Here is a 19609-nt window from a genome sequence, read left to right as displayed (position 1 = left end):
GCTAGGGCTGATGTCAAAGACGTTACTGCCTGTTTTTTCTTCTAGGAGTTTTATGGTTTCAGGTCTCATATTTAGGTCCTTAATCCATTTTGAGGTTCATTTTTTGAAATGTAGCTGTCCAGTTTTCCCAGCACCATTTATTGAATAGACTCTTTTTCTCATTGGATATTCTTGCCTCCTTTGTTGTATAGTAATTGCCCATATAAGCATGGGTATACTTCTGGGATCTCAATTCAATTCCATTGACAAATCAATGATTTTTTAAAAAAGATTTATTTATTTGAGAGAGAGAGAGAGAGAAGGAGAGGGAGAGAGAGAGAGAGAGAGAGAACGAGCAGGCAGAGGTGGGAGGGGGCAGAGGGAGTAGGAGGGAGAATCTCAAGCAGACTCCGCACTGAGCATGGAGCCCAATGCAGGGCTTAATCTCATGACCCTGAGATCCTGACCTGAGCCAAAACCGAGTCCAACACTTAACCACCTGCGTCACCCAGGTGCGTCAATGATATTTTTAATTAAGAAAAGCAGACAAAAAAAAAAAAGCAAAAAAGAAAAGCAGATGAAATAAAAAGTTGACTCTTTAAAAGGATGAATATAACTGATAAACCTCTAGCTATACAAACCAAGAAAAAAAAAAGAGGAAACAAACTGCCAACATGAGAAATGAAAGTGGGGCTAACAAAACAACCCTGCAGACATTAAAAATACAAAAAGGGGATACTATGAATAACTCTATAAATTTGACATGGAGTTGGATTAGACCAATTGTCTGAAAGATTCAAAATAATAAAAGCAATTCAAAAAGAAGTAGGTAACTTGAACAGTTCTATATCAACTAAATAAATTTAACTTATAGTTATAAACCTCCCAACAAAGAAAACACCAGGTTGGCATGGTTTTACTGGAAAATTTTACGAAATATTTATAGAAGAATTAAATTATAATGAACGTTCTACCAATTTAAATGAATAATTTGATGAGGCTTGACATATATGACTATCTTACAGGATAAAAAGCAGAAAATTTATGTCTGAGAGTTTATACATGTTCAAATGCATTACCTTACATAAAGCAATAACGTGAGTAGGTTAAGTTCATAAATATTTTTCATGGTCCACTGATCAAAAGTCGTAAAACACAGACACGTTCTTTTACTAAAGCACTCACAATACTGCTTCCCTTTCCAATGTTACACACACACACACACACACACACACAAACACACACACACACACACACACACACATTTTAAGGCAGGACTAACTAAAATTCTTGCCTCCAAATAATTGTATAGTTGTGAAAGTAAAACTTGTAGTGTCAAATGAGGCCCCAGAGAGGTATAGTTTCAGGATTTGAAGACCAGATAGGATTTAAAAAGCTATAAGATAATGCTACCTACTCCCAGTCACATCTTAACAGCCATTTCATAGTAGTAAAAGACAATGTTTTCTATCTCCCAGACCTCAAGAGCTCATTCTTACAGTCTTATCTTAGTAAATGACACTGCCTCTCTCTGGAATGCCCTTCTTCCTCTTTTCCACCAAGTAATATCCCTTCTTGCTTTGAAAATATTCCTCAAGACTCTTCCCCTCCTGATTCACTAATTCATTTACTCATTCAGAAATATTTATAAAGCACCTAATACATCTAGGTACTGTGGATACAGCAGCAAACAAAACAAAATCCACTGTCTCAAAGAACTCTGTCATTTTAAGGGGAGAATATGCACTAAACAAATAAATGAAAACAATGTAAAGTAGTAGATAAATGATATGAAGGAAAATTAAGCAGGAAGGGACATTAAACAAGGATGGTGTGCAGGAGATTTTTGTGTGCTATAAAGGGTGGTCTGGAAGGATATTTGTGATGAGAAAAAGGAGAAAACCATATAGTGCCTATCTGTGGAGGTGGTGAAAGACATTTCAGACAGAGGGATCAGAAAGTGCAGAGACCCCAAGGAATACTTGGCATGTTTGGTACTAAGAGTAAGGGGTGGAGTGGTAGAAGATGTGGTCCAAAAGGTAGCTTTATGTAAGCCATATTGAGGACCATTTAGATAAGAAGCCAATGGGAGCAGAAGAACAACATGATTTGACTTATCTTTTAAAAGGAGCATATGGCTATTGTATGGAGATTAGAATTTAAAAAGATACAAGGGTGGAAGCAGAAAAATCAGTTATGAGGGTATTGAAATAATCTAGTTCAGAGGTAATGGTTTATATCAGGGTGGTAGCAGTGGAAAGGATGAGGAGCAGCTTGGATATATTTAAAATTCTGTGGCTGTGGAGTGTGAGAGAAAGAGGAGACCTAGGGTATAAACGTTGGAGGAATGTCCTTTTGTAGGCAAGAGATGATGGAATCTAGTGCATAAGTGGAGGGGTTGATTTTGTATAAAAGCATAAACAATTTATCTATAGTAACAGGAAAGAAGATAGAGAAAACAGGCACAGATGCAAGTAGGTAAGTGTAGGAGTAGGAACTTTTGGAGGTTCACAACTGATTGCCTTATCTTTTCTTAGTGAAAGGAGAAATGTGGAACTGAGAGTAAAAAGGAAAGATGCAATGAAGATTTAATGAGATAAAAGAGGCCAGGAAATAGTCACCCAAGGATATTCTTTCTGACCAAACTGACCCATATCCAGTGACTGACTTTACCAAATCCTAGCACCTCCACATAAATTCCTACTGTTGGATTCATTTTTCTTTACCTGGTATATATTCAGCTACACTCTCTATTTGCTCTGGTTCCTTCAATAAATCCTCATACAAGGGGGGGGGGGGTAACTCTATAGTTTACTAGAAAGAGAAATAATAGAGACAAACTATCCACTCCGTTGTGAGGAGAAACCTCTACACCAAGAGGCATGGCTCTGTCACAACTCTCAAATCTGTGCTCTTCTTTCCATCTCCACTGCCACTGCCCTAGTTTAGAGGCCTTCATAATTTATCACTTGGGATTTTGTACCAGCCTCCTAACTCATCTCTTGACCTTTCTCCTCACCTATCTCCAGTCCACGGATCATACCACTGCTGATATGGAAATGTATTTAACTCCCCTGCTTAAAACCCTTATTATCCCTTTCCTTTTTCTCCTTAAGGACCTGCAAAATTTTCCAGCTGAATCTTTCACTCATGTCCTTCTCTTGCCTTACGTCCTATACCCTAGCCATGCCAAATTACATTTGATCCCTGAAAACATCAAATCTTTCAATTCCCCTGTGCATCCTATTTCCTCTATCTGAAATGCTCATCTGACCTTTCTCAACAAGGTATTTTTACCAATCATTAGAAACGTAACTCAAATGTCAACTTCTCAGTGTCACCACATGCAGAGGTGACCTCTTTTCTGGGCTTACATGCCTCCCCCATAGCACTCATCTTCCTATATCAAAAGTATTTATGTATCTAACTTCCCCACTATATATATTATTCATCTTTTATCATAAGCACTTAGCACAGTGCCTGGCACATAGTATATCAACAGATGTTTACTGAGTTAACTGTAGAATTGAAGAGATTATAAATAGCAATAAAACAAAAATATAAGTTGACAGATGAAACACAAATAAAAATTCTTTAACATACTAAAACAAGATGTATTTCTATAAAGTGTTTTAGGACTAGGAAAAAAAAAAACAGAAAATCTCAGTAATCCTAAGCAGAATCAACCTTTCACAAAGATGATAAAATGAGACCTGATGGAGTAAGGCATAGCATAGCAAACAACACTCTTTTTTCACCACGTATGCACAACAGATGGAATAAGCTTATACTCTGAAGTGTTTTTAAGGCAGATATTGACTCTAGAAAACAAGTTATCTGTAGACTTCTGCTCAGAACAGAAATTTCCCAAAGTTTTATATAATATGCTCAATAAAGAGCAAATGTTGTCATATGTGTGGTCCTGCATTTACAAAGCACTTTCACATGTATTATCTCATTTAATTCTCACAACAATCTTGTCAGGTAGGTTTTATTGTCCCTCTTTTACAGATAAAGAAATTGTGGCTCAGAGAATCATTAATCCAACACCACACAGTAAAAGAGTTAGAGGTAGAGCTAGGATTCTAACCCAAGTCTGTATGACTGTAAATCTATTATTCACTATACAGGCTGAGTTGACATTTTCATGGCTTCCCAACAAGTACACTAAAATGAAGCCAAGGAATTGTTGATATGGTTTTATGGTTTGTATTTTGGGGGGGGGGTTATTTTTTGCCTTTTTTCCTCTTGTTTCTTCAGTCTAAATATTTTCTACTGACCTAGAAAATCATAGAATATGACCTTATTTGGAGAGTCTTTATAGAAGTAATCACATTAAAGTGAGGTCATTGTATTATTATAAAAAGGAGTAAATTTGGACAAAGAGATACACATAGAAGGGAGACAGTGTGAAGAGACATAGGTAAAAGGTGACCATCTACAAGCCAATGAAAGACATTTGGAATAAATCCTTCACTAAGGTTCTAGCATCCAAAAACTGGGAGACAATAAACCTCCATTGTTTAAGCCACCCAGTCTGTAGTACTTTGTTATGGCAGTCCTAGCAAACTCATACTGATAAGCCTAGTAATTTTTGATTAAATGCCAGACACTGCATATTAAAAGTTGGAGAAGATCTGGATGATATTATCTTCCTTCAGAGAAGATTTACTTTTGTTCCTGCCAGGTGATGAAGGACAGAACACATTAATCCTGCATGAGATTGAGCTGATTCAAAGCTATGCTTTACTCTTTGTGAGGAATGGCATTTTTATAGTTTATCCTTTCTCCTGGAGTTTAGCCCTTTGGGGATCCCAAATGAAAACCTGAGGTAATTACCAGTGTCCCTGCTCTTTGGCAGGCTCTAAACTCCAATTTCTGACTCTCCAGCACTGTGAAACTTGCTGAAAGCCCTGCTTAGCTACTCAGATATGTCCCTTTCTGCTTAATTTCTCAAATCCTTTGCCCTATGCCACCTAGAAATCAGCAAATGATACAAGAGAAAGGCAGTGTAAACTATTGGACTAAATTTATTGTAATTTCTATCTATGGCATCTTAGGCCTTCAAAGTCTTCATTATCATGATAGCCCTGAACTCCAATTTTTGTCTCTAAGCTCTGTGAGATGCTAAAACCTCTGCTCATCCTTTTTGTCTCTTAATTACTACTTTCAGATTGGCTTCTCAGTCTCTCTACCTATACCACTTATATTGGCAAATGCCTTGAAAGGGAATGTCACTCAGAATGTTGGGCTTACCTCAGTACATCTCTCTTCTCTGGGATTTAGAACTCTAGTTGCTTTGGTAGCTTTCTGATGCTTTCAAACAACTATTTTATAATTTTATCCAGCTTTTCTAGTTCTTCTTGAGGTATATTTAATCTGATACAATTTAGTTTTTCAAAGCCAAAAGCACAAGTTCCCATATCCATGGTTTCTAATTCCATTGAAATGCTGGTCCTTGGTTCATCTCCTCGTTCCAACATGTATTAATAAGCACATGGTAGGTGTCAATAACTCTGGGAAAACAAAAAGTCCTGTCTTTAAGAAACTCACAGTAAAATCAGTGGGGGTAAGACTACCAACATAAATAGTGAAAATACAATGCTGAAGTGTTTACAACTAGAGGTGTACAGAAGATGCTATAAAGAAGAAGAAATGAAAGTAACTATCTCCATCTGGTTGCAGGAATCAGTTATCACAGAATAGTAGATATATGAGGTAGGTCAAGAATATTAAGGTTATTAAGGAGGTTATTAAGGAGTGGGAGCAAGAGAAGAAAGGTACTTCAAGAGGAGGTAACATTTGAGTAAAGGTATGGCAGTACACATGGGAAACTACAATCAGTTTGGTACTATTGGAACCAGTTGAGTGATAGGGTATGGCAGAACATAAAGGAGGTAATGCAGGCAGATTTCTGATTGTGGAGGGCTCTGTCTCTGCCCTAAAAGTTATTATTTAGGTAGTTTATGGATAATGAAATACCCAGAAGTAGAAATCTACCACATGTTCAGTCAGATTCATGGAGAACTCAACAACAGAAATTTAAGACTTCTTTAGTCAATGGCTTATAAATTCAAAGGCAGCATTATCATGCTTAAGCAATGTAGTAGGATTCCTAAGCAATAAAGTCTTTGAGTCACCTGACTAGTTTATAAGGAAAAAAAAATTCTGAAACACTGTAGTAAATACTATGTAGCTAAGAACTGAAATGATTCCTGAGCATATAAGCTCAGTTACCTATTAGAAAGTTCAACAAGCAACAACAAGAGTTCTAATTTTTCAGAGGCTATTTGTCAACTTTTGCCCTTAATGACATTGCCATCAAACAGCAATTAATGCTTACTTACTTGTGAGGCTAAATACCCAATTAAGTCTGATAGGAGTTTCCCCTTGGATTTAAAAATCTAAGATAGCAGACAACACAGATAACTATCCCCCAAAGATACCAAGACAGCAGTATAAAAACCCCAAACATCTGCATAAATTGACAAGAAGAAGTGTTTACATGATTTATGCCTCAGGGTGCTGTCACTTCTGTGACACTCAGGTCAACAGAGTTTAATGAAGAAGATGTGATTTCTAGCTCTCACAGGCTGACGGCAGCAAAAAGGGTTTGGCAGACAAAGGAGAGGGCATTTTTCTAGAAACGTGGTATAATGTGAAAACAGTCGAAGTAAGAGGATCCTGAACAAAGAAGAAGCCAGATTATGTTTCTCTAAGAAAAGCAAAGTCATGGATTGGGCTAAAGGAAGAGATGAGGAAAGAGAGAAGTGGGCCATGAAAGCACAGAGAGGGCTCATCCTCATTTCAGGCCCAAGGGCTTAATCTATATTTTTGCTGGCAAGTTACAATTCTGTAACTTAACATAAGTATACCCAACAACTACTAACCAATCCTTTATTCCCCACAAAGGCCTCAACAACACTCTACAAGCATTTAAACAAATTATATCTACCAATTATTTACCAATGAAACAGCACTGAGAAAGCATAGTACATTGCCACTGCATACCACCATTTCACGATAGCAAGAAGGAAAACACTAGAACTTGTGCCATTTCAATTAGATTTCTGATACCAGAATCTAAATACGCAAGTTAGAATTTGGCCATAATACCAGTGCTGGCCCTCAAAAACAATCTAAAACAGTCAAAGTTTGGAGTTAGCTAGGCCATAGTTCCAACCATCTCCAAAAGACTAACAACAATTTGGATTCCTATTCTTTCCAGGGGAGGAGGTGGAGAGCTAAAAATATAGGTGGAAGAAAGCAGGAAAGTTGAATCCCTGAAGAAAACTCACATCTTTAAGATTACATAATACTGCTCCTAAGTAATTGAACTGCAGCAGAAAAATTTCAAACACATTCCAACATGCCTCTAATTAAGATAGTTTTGGGAGGTTCCAGAATTATAGCTATCAAATATGATACCTAAGGAATTTATCAAGATTAAAATAATTACCAACTTTAACTCAGGGGAAAAACACAATGGAAAAATCAGGTTAGTTAGAATACACTCATAATAATGTCAATTTGTTGACCTTTTTACAATTGCTACATCATTTAGAAACACCTGAATTACAATAGACACTGCATAAAATATAAAATTAGATATGATTCTTGTTCAGAGAGCTCAAATTAAGTGTCTGATAAACTTCATACTTCACCAGAGAAGTATGAAAATATACTACAACCATAAACTTCTTTTAAAATACAGCAAGAAATACTGGTAGGACATATGATAATGTGAAACATCTAACAAGCAAGAATTTTTGTAGCATGTAAAAGCAAGCTGGGTACTCACATGAGGTATGTATTTTGAAATGTTTATGGATGGTTAACCAGAAAGGCTAATTTAACACCTACACATCAAATGCATGGAGACAGAGCTATGAAATATTTGCATTTACTACTCAAGTAAGAGGACCATCACAGTACTAGCATAAGAATGCAAGTTGTAATTAAATTAGATGAAATTTCACAATTAAAAGGATATGCAATCTCATTCCCTGAGAACTTAATTTACATAGGCTCTCTGAAAGGCTTTCAAAAATGAAATTCTGACTATAAAACTGCAAAGAAGGAGAAAATAGTAAGTATCAAAAGAGCTATAAAAGTTCTTTATAATCTTAGATTTTAAAAATATATAACAAGAGCAATAGCATTTGTTTAGTATTTACTCTGTTAGGAGCTATGCTACATGCTTAAAGTGTATTATCTCATTTAATCCTCAGAACAATCCTATACAGTTGTTCCTATTATTAGTAACATTACTTTATAGATGAGGAAATGAAAGCTCATAGGTTAAATAACAAATCTCAAATCACACATCTAGAAAAAAGTAGAGGTAATATTCAAACACAAGTCTCAAGTTGGCAAAACAGTAAAAAAGCTAAGGTTCAGAATAACCTGAGTCTTAGAAAGAGATATACTCTGAGCATAAGAAATGGTTATTTCAAATTGCCATCAGAAATAAAAAGAAATGTAATGTTAAGTGACACAGAGAAAGGAAAAAAAATCCCTGTTTATATCCATGTATCCTCTAAGAAAATTGGAAGACAAATCAAGCGTACTTAAAATATTAGTAGAAAAAAATGAAAACAGAGATACAAGAAGAGATTAAGAAGCAGTTGTCCTAGAATAATCACATTCCGGGATACCGGAAAGACCTTGGGCTAAGATTTTCAAACTGCTGTCTAGACAGAATTGTGCATATTAAGAGAGGGAGAGAATTCTGGAGAGAGGCAAATGTAGTCTCGATTTTCAAAAAAGAAAAGAAAAGAAAAGAAAAGAAAAAGATAGTCATGTTTGTAAACTGGTGAATTTAATCTCAATTCTAAGCAAGTTGAATGGAACACATTATTACAGAAAAAGACTTCTGGTATGAGTAGAATGGTATTTTTCCCTACTTTTCCTAGCTAAACACAAGAATAAAACCTGGACATGGTACAAAAAAAAAAAAAAAAAAAAAAAGAGAGAACTCTGAAAGGTGGTAAGAATAAACAGAACAGTTGGGGGGCTCCAGAACTAGAGAACAGTATACCAGGATGTCTTGCATACCTGCACCCAACAGAGAAAGGCCATTCAGACCCAATGTTTCCATATCCTCCACTCTAGGAAGAGATCAGCCCAGGTAGACTCATTCCTTCCTGAATCAAACAGGAGTACACTTGAAAACATTAGGCAAGCCCAACATCAACACTATACAGAATCAGTTGGGAGCTAAAGGGGTTCTGGACCTAATTCTAACATGTGGGGAAGGAGGGTGTTTTTATATCAACAATTTTCCAACACCAGGAGCCTGGTGGAGAATTCAACTTAAGTCTGACACTATCTACCTAGAGATAGCATTAGATCCCACAGGTTCAGGTTTCTGTCTCAGGAGACTGCCCCTTTCCTCACTTCAGATGCAAATCACAAGTTCAGGTTGTCACTTGTGCTTCTGACCAACAGGCCAGAGGTTCTCCTTGGGTTTGATTAATTTGCTAGAGTAGTTCAAAGAACTCAGAGAAGCATTTTACTCACTAGATTACTGCTTTATTTTAAAAGGTTATAACCCAGGAACAGCCAGATGGAAGAGATGCACAGGGCAAGGTATGGGGAGAGGATGCAGAGCTTCTATGTCCTCTCTGAGCATGCTATTATCCCCACATCACTATGTGTTCACCAACCTAAAACATCAGTGAACCCTTTTGCTTTTTATTTATTTATTTGAGAGAGACAGAGAGAGTGAGCACACACACATGAGAGGGGGCAGAGGGAGAGGGAGAAGCAGATTCCTGCTGAGCAGGAAGCCTGATGCAGAGCCTGATCCCAGGACCCTGAGATCATGGCCTGAGCCAAAGGCAGATGGTTAACTGACTGAGCCACCCAGGTGCCCCTGTTTTGGGGGTTTTATGGAACTTTCTTTACAAAGGCATGATTGATTAGATCAATGTCCATTGGTAACTGACTCAACCTCCAGCCCTTCTCTCCCTCCTGGAAATCAAGGGGTGGGATTGAAAATTCCAATCCTCTAATCATGGCTGGTTATCCTGGCAACCAGCTCTCACCCTTAGGTGCTTTCCAAAAGTTACCTCACTAACTTAAACCCAGTTGTGGTGGAAAGGTCTTTGTTATAATTTTTTTTTATGATAGTCAGAGAGAGAGAGAGAGAGAGAGAGAGAGAGAGAGAGGCAGAGACATAGGCAGAGGGAGAAGCAGGCTCCATGCACCGGGAGCCCGATGTGCGATTCGATCCCGGGTCTCCAGGATCGTGCCCAGGGCCAAAGGCAGGCGCCAAACCGCTGCGCCACCCAGGGATCCCTGGTCTTTGTTATAAATAACAAGATATCCATTTTACCTTCATGGCTCTGAAGAAATTTCAGGAACTAAAGACAAGAGACTAAATATTATGACAAAAGATGCTCCCAATGATTGCTCTTATCACTCAGGAAATTCCAAGGGTTTTGGGAGCTGTGAGCCAGGAACCATAAATGAATACCAAATGTATATGAGAATTATATTTTAGTCATCTGGGTGACTGAATATGTATTCCTTATAAATCACAGGTCCTCACCAGAAATAAGTAGCCAAGAAATGTACTCACTCTCTCTGCACCAAGCCTGAGACTCTCCTTGCCCACATAAAAATACTGAGGCTGGCAGGTAGAGCATACAAGAAAGACCTAGCTATTGCAGGCAGTCTGGTCTGAAAGTCTCTGTCCCTATGGGCTCAAAACTCTACCCCTACCCAAAGACACTGGGAGGGGAGACAGAACCAGACTTAGGACTCAGGTCACAAGAAACACCCCAGTTCCAGGAAGCTTCTCTATCTCACAAACCCAATAGCTCCTCCCCTGCCCAGAGACATTGGATCAGTGTGAGGGTAGGGGACATTGGTAGAGAAACCCACTGTGCCCATTTTTCACTCAGAGACATCCAGTGGTAGGCCCGGGAAAACCCTTTCTCTCCCATCAGGTATCACCAACAGGGACCAGTGGGAGCCCAGTAGCACCAGATAAACCAAGCAAACCAAAATCATACCACAAAGTCTGTGAAAACTACGCTACCATTGGAACCCACAAAAGTAGGCCAAGACTCTCATGCTAAACCTAAACAATGTGGCTGTTAAAATAAAACAAATAGGAGCCAGAGTCTCCTAATATGATACATATCTATATATACGATACAGTAAAAAAAAAAATCACTCCTCTAACCAAGAAACAAGAAAATAATGACTTGAAAGAGAAAAGACAAGGCCAACACTGGGTTGAATCAGACATTGAAATTATTTGACAATATTTTAAGGCAGCCATCAAAAAATGCTTCAAAAATCATTTACAAATTTTCTTGCAACAAATGAAAAAATAGAAAACATCAACAAAGAAGCAGAAATTATAAGAACCAAATGGAAATTATAGGACTGAAAAATATAATGAGAGGACAAAAAAGATTGCTGGATGGCTCAATAGAATAATGGAGATGATAAGGGATAGTAATGGCAGAACAGTAGAATTCACCCTATATGAACAACAAGGAAAACATGGACAGAAAGTTATGAACAGGGCCTCAGGTACCTGTGGGAAAATAACAAAAGATCTAAAATTTGTATCATTGGAGTCCCAGAAAGACAGGTGAAAGGATGTGGGGCTGAAAGAATATGTGAAGAAATAATGGTTGAAACTTCCAAAATTTAGTAAAGGACACACATCCAGAAAATTGAGTGAACTCTAAACAGGATAAACTCAAGAAAAAATAATCCATGCCAGGACAAATTGTAATTAAAAATTTTTAAGCTAAACACACACACACACACACACACACACAAAAAAAAAAAACCTTGAAAGCAGAAAGAAAGAAATGACAGATTACCTATAGGGAAATATCAATCTAAAGACCAAGGGCTTCTATACTGAAACCCCAGAAGCTAGTAGAAAGTGTCACAATATTTTTCAAGTTCTGAAAGAAGACAACTGTCAATCATGAATTTTCTATCTTCAAGAGGGAAAGGGAAATAACACATTTTCAGATGAAGAAAAACCAACAATTTATTGCAGCAGACTTACCCTAAAAGACTGGCCAAAAGAAGTCCTTCTTTCCTTCACAAAGAAAATGATAAAAGAAGGAACCCTGGAACATTAGGAAGGAAAAAGGAGCAATGGAAAGAGCAGAAATATACGTAACACTGTAAACTATCCTTGTTCTCCTAAGTTGTAAAAATCTTTTTTGGTAATTGAAACAAAAATTATAAGATCATCTGACACTTTAGACAATGATATTTAACTATGAAGACGGTAAAGAGACCTAAAAGTAAATGAAGTTTCTAAATTTCACTTGAAGTGGTAAAATGTTACCAGTAGACGGTTAATCATATATGTATATTGTAATACCCAGACCAACCACTACAAAAATTATATAAAGAGATGCACTCAAAGACACTATAAATAAATCAAGCTAAAAATGTTCAAGCAACCCATAAGAAGACAAGAAAAACAGAAGAATAAGAGAAAACAGATAAAATAGACAATAAAATGGAAGATTTCCTCTACTGACTTAGTTCACGTAGCATTATATTCTCTAGCTCCATCCATGTGGAGTGCACTCATGATGAGCACCAGGTGATGTATGGAATTGTTGAATCACTATACTGTATACCTGAAACTAATATAACATTGTACATTAACTGGAATTTAAGTAAAAGTTTAAGTTAAAAAATTAAAAATGGCAGGCTTAGGCACCATTATTAAATGTATTACCTTAAAGGTAAATGGTCTAAATATACCAATTAAAAAACAAAGACTTACACAGGAGCTAAAAATACATGAGAGACAAAGAGAGAGAGGCACAGACATAGGCAGAAGGAGAAGCAGGCTCCCTGGAGGGAGCCTGATGCGGGGACTCAATCCCAGGACCTCAGGATCAAGACCGGAGCCAAAGGCAGATGCTCAACCACTGAGCCAGCCAGATGCCCCCCCAATGATATATTCTTTACAAGAAACTCACTTCAGATTCAGTAACACAAGTAAGTTGAAAGTAAAATGGTTGAAAAAGATAAACCATACAAATATTATTTTTTAAAAAGAATGATTATATTAATCAGATAAAGTAGATTTCACAGAGAACAAAATTACTACAAACAGGGATATTACATAATAATAAAGGACCAATCCACCAGGAAGATGTAGCAATTCTGAAAGTGTGTAACAAACAACAGAACTTCAAAATATATGAAAAAAAGCCTGATAGAAATAAATGTAGAAATAGAAAAATTCAGGATTATAGTTAAGGACTTAGACATTCCACGTTCAGCAAGTGATAGAACCACAAAAGAGAAAATTAACAAGGATATAGAAGATCGGAAAAATACAACCAACAGGATCTAATTTCTGTATATAGAACTCGTTGTTTAATAGAATACACATCTTTTTCACATGCTAATGAAACAGACCATATCCTGACACATAAAACAAACTTCTACAAATTTAAAGACATTAAAATCATACTAATTATTTTATCTAATCATAATGGAATGAAACTAGAAATCAATAATAGACAATGGGAAATTTCTAAATAACTGGAAATTATACAACATGCTTCTATATAATCCATGGGTCAAAGAAGAATATCAAAGAAATCAAAATTACATAGAAATGAGTGAAAATTAAAATGCAGCATAGCAAAATATTGAATTCACCTAAAGCAGTTCTGAGAAATAAATTTACAGCACTAAAGGCTATCATTAGAAATAAGAAAAGGTCTCAAATGAATAACCTATATTCCTGCCTTGAGAAATGAAAGGGAAAAAGCACAAAATAAACCTAGGGAAAGCAGAAAGAAAGAAATAAAGATATGAGCAAATTCAATGAAATTGAAAATAGGAAAACAAAATAGAAAAATCAAACAAATTGAATCTAAAAAAAATTGACAAAACTCTAGCAAGACTGACAAAAGTAAAAAAAGGCAAATTACCAATGTCAAAAATGAGACAGAGTATATCACTAATATCTACAGTCTTTACAAAGATAATAAAGGAATACTATAAATAACTTTATGGTCATAAATTTGATAACTGAGAATAAACAGGCCAATTCCTCAAAAAGCAAACTACTAAGCCTCAACCAAGATGAAATAAGCAATCTAGATAGCCTAACAAACAACAGAAAAATTCAATTTGTAATTTAAAAGTTCCTGACAAAGAAAGCTCTGGGCTTAGCTGGATTCACTTAAAAATTCTGCCAAACATTTAAAGAAGAAATAATTTCAATTTTATGAAATCTCCTTCAGAAAAGAGGAGATAACACTACCCAACTCATTTCATGAGGCTAATATTATCTTGATGCCAAAATCAGACAAAAGGGGAGCCCAGGTGGCTCAGTGGTTTAGCGCCGCCTTCAGCCCCCAGCGTGACTCTGGAGACCTGGGATCGAGTCCCACATCGGGTTCCCTGCATGGGGCCTGCTTCTCCCTCTGCCTGTGTCCCTGCCTCTCTCTCTGTGTGTCTCTCATGAATAAATAAATAAAATCTTTAAAAAAAAACAAAAACAAAATCAGACAAAAAACAATACAAAAAGAAAATTTGCCAATATTATGAACTTACATGTAAAATTCCTCATCAACATATAGACAAACTGAACACAACAGTATGTAAAAAGCATTATACACCATGACCAAGTGGAGTTTATTCCAACTATCTAAGGCTGGTCCAATGTTCAAAAAATCAATCAATATAATTGACCATAATCAACATACTGAAGAAGAAAATCATATGATCATATCAATTGATGCAGAAAAGATACCTGATAAAATTCAAAATTCATTCATGAAAAAAGAAAATGCTCTTATCAATTTGGAATAGAAGGGACTTACTTCAATTTGATAAAAATATGTACTGAAATCCCATAGCTAACATCATACTTAATGATGAAAGACTGAATATTTTACTCCTAAGATAAAAACAAGGCAAGGCTACCTGCTCTTAATACCGTTATTTGACAAAGTACTGGAAGTTGGAAAAAAAAGTGTGTAGATTAGAAGAAAGAAAAATATCTCTATGTGCAGATGCCATATGTATGTAGAAAAGCCCAATGAAAGTACAGAAATATTCCTAGAACTAATTGAGTTCACCAAGGTCAAGGTCACATTATAGAAAATCAATATACAAATATTTATTTTATTGTTTCTAATTGGAGTTCATTTGCCAACATATAGCATAACACCCAGTGCTCATCCCGTCAACTGCCCCCCTCAATGCCCATCACCTAGTCACCCCAACCCCCTGCCCACCTCCCTTTCCACTACCCCTTGTTTGTTTCCCAGAGTTAGGTGTCTCACATACAAATATTTAATTGCTTTTCTATATACTAACATGAACATGCAGAAACCAAAATTAAAACTTAATACAACTTGTGACATATTTTATAACTAGAAGTTCATGCCTCTTAATCCCCTTTACTCTGCAATCCCCTCTCCTCTACAGAGATGAAAAGTATAGCTTAGAGAATATAGTCAATAATATTGTAATAACGATATACAGTGACAGATGGTGACAACACTTAACATGGTGAGCCTTGAGTAATGTACAGATGTCAAATCAATATTATACCCCTGAAACCAATGAAACATTCTATGTCAACTATACTTAAATAATAAAAAACACAATACCACTTAAAATTGCTCTGAAAAAAATGGAATTACTTAGATATATGTTTTAACAAAACATGTACAGGATGAAAATTACAATGCTGTTTACAGAAATCAAATACCTAAATAGATGGAGAAATATACTATGTTTATGGATTGGAAGATAATATAGTAAAGATGTCAATTCTCCCCATATTGATCCACAGTTTTTTTTTTAATTTTTATTTATTTATTCATGAGAGACACAGAGAGAGGCAGAGACAAAGGTAGAGGTAGAAGCAGGTTCCATGCAGGGAGCCTGATGTGAGACTCGATCCCGGGTCTCCAGGATCACACCCCAGGCCGAAGGAGGCACTAAACCGCTGAGCCACCGGGGCTGCCCAATCCACAGTTTTATAATAATTCTTATCAAAATCCCAGAAAGGATTTTTGTAGACAGGCAAACTTACCCAAAATTATTTGAAAAGGCACAGGCCCTAGAATAGCTAGAACAACCTTCAAAAAGAACAAAATAGTAGGATGAATTATTTCACCACTTATTAAGGCTTACTATATAGCTCTTGCAATCAAAACAGTATGGTATTGGTGAAGAATTAAACATATAGATCCATGTAACAGAGGACCCAGAAATAGGAATGGATAAATATGTTCAACTGATTTTTGACAAGAGTTCAAAATCAATTCAATAGAGAAAGCATAGTCTTTCAACAAGTGATGCTGGAACAACAAATATCCACAGGCAAAGAAACTAACCTTGACCTATTCTTCATTCCTTACACTAAAACTAATTCAAAATAAATTATAGACTTACGTGTAAAAAGGTTTAGGAAAAAAAACATTGAAACCTTTGGGACTTAGAGATAGGCAAAGAGTTCTTGGACATGACACCAAAAGCATGATCCTAAGAGGAAAAATTGATAAAATGAACCTCATTAAAATTAAAAACTTTTGCTTTGTGAAAAACTATGTAAATAGATAAAAAGACAAGGTAACAGACTGGGAGAAAACATTTGCAAACCACATAATTGACAAAGGACATATTTAGACTATACGAAGAATTCTCAAAATTCAACAGTAAAAAAAAACCTCTTAGACAATGGAAAAAGACATGACACTTAAAAGACACTTAAAGAGGATGTAAAGATGACAGAGAAGTACCTGAAAAAATGTTCAATATTATAGCCATTAAGAAAATGAAAATTAAAACCATAATAAGATTATCACTACATGGGCCGCCTGGGTGGCTCAGTTGGTTGAATGTCTGCCTTCGGCTCAGGTCGTGATCCCAGGGTCCTGGGCTCAAGCCCCACATCTGCTTCTCCCTCTCCCTCTGTTCTCTCAAACAAACAAACAAACAAACAAACAAATAAATAAATAAATCTTTTAAAAAAGATTATCACTACCCACGTATACAAATAGCAAAAACAAAAAATAGTGGGAACACCAAATGCTGGCCAACTATGTGGATAAACAGGATCACTTACACATTGCTGATGGGAATGTAAAATGGTACAGCCTCTCTATAAAATAGTTTGGCAATTTCTTTTTTAAAAAAGAAACTAAATATACAACTACCAGAGAACCTAGCAACTATACTTCTGTGGCCTTTATCTCAGGAAAATGAAAACTTATGTTCATATAAAAACCTGTTCATGAATGTTTGTTGCAGCCTTATTTGTAACTGCCTAAAACTGGAATCAACTTTGATGTCCTTCAACAAGTAAAAGATTAAACAAACTATGGTACAACCATACCATGGAATACTAGCCAGAGACAGATAATAGATTTTGTTGGACTTCAAGTATGCACAAATTACAAGATCTTCTTTAAGAAAAATAATACAAAATTACAAATAAAGAGTTAGCTATAGGGCCTTAGAAGGGGCACCTGCAAATGAGGAACCTTGAAACTTAAGCTTTATTGGCTTCATCAAAAATCTACCTCTAATCACTGCTGTAGTACCAGTTCCTAGCACAGCTCCTCATACATGGTGGGTGTTCAATATAAATTAAATGAAAAAATATGTAGTAGCTTTATTTTTTTTTCTTAAAGATTTTACTTATGTATTCATGAGAGACACAGATCACAGAGGCAGAGGCACAGGCAGAGGGAGAAGCAGGCTCCATGCAGGGAGCCTGACATGGGACTTGATCCTGGGTCTCCAGGATCACACCCTGGACCAAAGGTGGTGCCAAACAGCTGAGCCACCTGGGCTGCCCCTATGAAGTAGCTTTAAAAAGGCCCATATCACCTAAAACTATGACAGAAGACATATCCAGATGAAGAATGTGATCATTTGGCCTGCTCAGATCACATCTAGAATATTTTTCCTATAAAATATTTTATAGAAAAATAGACAATTTCCCAATAAAACACAAAAGCCTTCTCTGACCCCAAAAAGCCTTGGTTGGAAGCCATGTGCTGTGTTTTGTTTTGCAGCCTTATCACCTTATTTTTTACTGTTCATGTCCTTATCTACATCTTATAATAGATTTTAAGTTCCAGGAAGTCAGGGACTATGTCTCTTTCATTGTTACATTCCTAAATGCTGGCATAGTGGTATTCAGTATTTGTTTAATGAAGAATAAACCAGACAACATCCAAACAAAAGTAGGCTAGAAAGACTTTAATACCATGTTTGTCTCATTCAAATACTTGTTGGATATCACAGACATTCAAATTTAAGACATAGTTCATGCCATTATGGAGCTCACCACTCAGAGGATGTGTGACAATACAGCTTTAAAATTATGACCACAATACAGTGTGGGAAGTGCAACAAAGTAACAAAGGAACAGTTGGGGGATGTGGTGATTTCTGTATTCTATCTGAATGGCTGTCTAGTGGAAAAGAGTTTGTGCGTTTGTAGAACGGCACAGGGTCAATGACTGCAGTATTAATTACATAAGAAAAGGCTTTTAATAACAACTAGATTAGCCTGCAAGTGGCAGTCTATTTCTGGAGAGGGCATAGTCTTCATTACCGACATGTTTCAAGCCTAGGGTGTCGACCACTTGATAGAGATGTTGTAGAGGGGATTTACAGAGGAGATAAGGACTTAAGCTGGATGATCTTATGTCCTTTCTAACACATATATTCTGATACTTTTGGTCTTTTTTTCTAGATAAAGGAGGGGAAATCTATATTTTCCAATGAGTCCTATACTAAATATCTCTGTCCAGTTCTATCTTAAGTAAAAGAAAATAAATTATGTCTCTCCATGTAGTACATATTAGACTTTAATCTAATCCCCCGAATTCCTTGTTTTGTGATAGTTTGAAATACTGTTATCTACTAAAATATATACAAGATGAAGTGAACAGGTTCTTTTGAAGTCATAGCTGCCACACAGTAGAGCTGATGACAAACTTCCCAGTTTTTCTAGATGTGAATAGGAAGAGGTTCCTCTGTTCCCCCCATTGGAATCTGCCATATAGAGAGCACACTTATATTCTCAGATGCCTTCAGAAAACCTATACATTCTTTCCTCCCTTGTTCCCACCTTGATTATGGAACAGTAAACCTAAGGCTGATTTATTACTTTAAAACTAGTTATTGGGGCAGCCCTGGTGGCTCGGCAGTTTAGCACCGCCTTTGGCCCAGAATGTGATCCTGGAGACCCAGGATCGAGTCCCGCAATGGGCTCCCTGCATGGAGCTTGCTTCTCTCTCTGCCTGTGTCTTTGCCCCTTTTTCTCTGTGTGTCTCTCATGAATAAACAAAATCTTAAAAAAAAATAAATAAAATAAATAAAACCAGTTATTGTTTTCACAAAACAGATTTTTGTTCCTACAAAACAGATTTAACAAATTTGTTCCACCTGCTCAATTATGCTTCTGATTACTTTGTGGTTTCACTGAAGTTTCAAACCTAAGCCTCCAAGACTATATTCCACATGTAAACTCTAAAACATTGGTCCATTTAAGTGCTGCTCAAAAGAGTAAAGGGTGTGTGTGAGTTACAAAAATGAGACCAAGAGAAAAAGCGAATGAGTTTGTTACATCCTCTGGTAAG

At 36.5% G+C, this 19609-nt stretch overlaps 1 protein-coding gene across 7 annotated transcripts in view; it reads right to left on the bottom strand.

Annotated features, from left to right (window-relative positions):
• The window catches only part of EDA (ectodysplasin A), a 426386-nt gene that overhangs the window by 329828 nt on the left and 76949 nt on the right, over positions 1 to 19609 (bottom strand). The window lies entirely within an intron of this gene.

Source organism: Vulpes vulpes, chromosome X (genome assembly GCF_048418805.1).
Source record: "Vulpes vulpes isolate BD-2025 chromosome X, VulVul3, whole genome shotgun sequence".
NCBI classification, from domain to species: Eukaryota; Metazoa; Chordata; class Mammalia; order Carnivora; family Canidae; genus Vulpes; species Vulpes vulpes.
The sequence above is the reverse complement of the archived record's forward strand: the minus strand, read 5'-3'. Positions and strand labels throughout refer to the sequence as shown.